This window comes from Scyliorhinus torazame, chromosome 7, assembly GCF_047496885.1.
Source record: "Scyliorhinus torazame isolate Kashiwa2021f chromosome 7, sScyTor2.1, whole genome shotgun sequence".
Lineage (NCBI taxonomy): Eukaryota > Metazoa > Chordata > Chondrichthyes > Carcharhiniformes > Scyliorhinidae > Scyliorhinus > Scyliorhinus torazame.
In genome coordinates this window covers 213,722,924-213,724,908 of record NC_092713.1, presented here as the reverse complement: position 1 = coordinate 213,724,908, position 1,985 = coordinate 213,722,924, and the positions used below count along the sequence as shown (strand labels likewise).

Genomic DNA, 1,985 nt, shown 5'->3' with positions numbered 1-1,985 from the left:
CATACAACTTCACACACGTGACGTCCAGTCCTTTGCATCCCCAGTCGAATGGCAAGGCGAAAAAGGGCGTCCACATTGTGAAGCGGCTCCTCTGCAAGGCTGCTGATGCCGGATCTGACTTCTGTTTAGCCCTGCTGGCCTATCGCTCGGCCCCACTGTCCACGGGCCTCTCGCTAGCCCAGCTGTTGATGGGTCGCACCCTCAGGACCACTGTGCCGTCCATTCATGTTCCTGAACCCGACCATGCTCCAGTATTGCGAAGGATGCAACAACCGCGTGCTCAGCAGAAGGTGGCACATGACGCTGGGGCAACTGATCTTCCTGCCCTGGCGCCTGGAGACAACATCCGCATACACCTACCGGAGGGTGGCTGGTCGGCAACCGCTAAGGTTCTCCACCACGTGGCTCCCCGCTCATTCCTGGTTCGTATGCCTGATGGCTCCATTCGCCGACGTAATGAGCTGATTCTGCGCTCGCTACGAGATCATGCACCGGTGCCACGCCCTCCTGTTGTCCCTAATGTCGACTTCGTTGAGCTTCCTGCCACTCTGCCTCTTCCTCTCTCGCCTGTGGCCAGGCCCATTCCTCAGCCGGCGGATCCTAACCCACCCTTGAGGCAGTCAACCCGAATTCGTCGCCCACCTGATAGACTTGACTTATGAGCCTGTTAGCACACTGGGCTCACTGAATTGTTTTTTTTTACCTTTTCTGAGTTACAAAGCCAGGGCCCAGAGTGCGGGTCAGGGGCGAACCCCCAATCCAGCTCCTCGCCCGCTCCAAAAAACCAATTCAAACCGAATCCAATTCATGGTCCCCACAAGAGAGACACACCAGATCTGAACCAAAGGCTCAATCTACAGACACTTGATCTTAGCCAAAAGGCCGAGAAGCGATCTCATTGAATTGTTTTACAGTACTGTTAACGTGTTTCGTTCTTGTCATTCCAGAAGTTCTCTCTCGTCGTTTGCTGATTGCATTTGTTTTGTTATTGGTCCAACCTCATTGCTCTGTTGCACCTGACACCTTCCTCTGTATATAGTTTAGCCTCATGTAACATGTTGTAAATATTGCACACACATACTCAGATGCACTCAGTACACACTAATATTTATTAACATGTAGGCACATATCCTTGTGAAAAGGGGGGATGTCATGATATCCACATTAGCACATCATGGTGCAATCACACACACACTGATGGACAGGTAGTTGCACCAACCAACACACACTCAACATCGCGGCCAATCACCAGTGAGGGCACACGCACTATATAACAGGGAACACCACAGTTCCCGCTCATTCTACCAGGAGATAGCTCAGAGCACAGAGCTCACAGCGTGCCACTCAGGCATAGACCATGTGCTGAGTGCCTCACTAAGATAGTGATAGGGCTGGGTCCACAGGTTGGCTGATGAAGCACGAACCTCAGCCAGCAGTTATTAGTTATTATTGTACAAGACAATAAAACAGAGTTGTACCATCTACAACCGCGTTGGTTCATTTGTGTATTGGAACACCCAACACGACAGTTAAAACAACTCTTGACAACACCAACTAGGTTAAAGCATGATAAAGAGAAGGATAAGGTAGCCCCTTTCAGCCTGGACTGCATAGAATCATGGAAAAATTACAGCACAGAAGGAGGCCATTCGGCACATTTTGTCCATGCCAGCCCAAGGACGCCCAGGTGCCCTATCTGGTTGGTTGATTTGGTTTGTTGTCACATGTACTGAGGTACAGTGAAAAGCATTTTTCTGCGAGCAGCTCAACAGATTATCAAGTACATGAAAAGAAGATAAAATAAAAAGAAAATACATAATAGGCAACACAAGGTACATAATGTAACTAGGTAAACACCGGCATTGGGTGAAGCATGCACGAGTGTAGTATTAATCAGGTCAGTCCATAAGAGGGTCGTTTAGGAGTCTGATAACAGTGGGGAAGAAGCTATTTTTGAGTCTGATCGTGCGTGTTCTCAGACTTCT

At 49.3% G+C, this 1,985-nt stretch overlaps 1 non-coding gene across 1 annotated transcript; it reads right to left on the bottom strand.

The window, feature by feature from the left end:
• Window positions 1-700: 700 nt before the first annotated feature.
• LOC140427574 (U2 spliceosomal RNA) lies at window positions 701-894 on the bottom strand. Its single transcript, XR_011948572.1, has one exon. It is a non-coding gene; the product is annotated as a U2 spliceosomal RNA (small nuclear RNA).
• Between the last annotated feature and the right edge of the window lie 1,091 nt (window positions 895-1,985).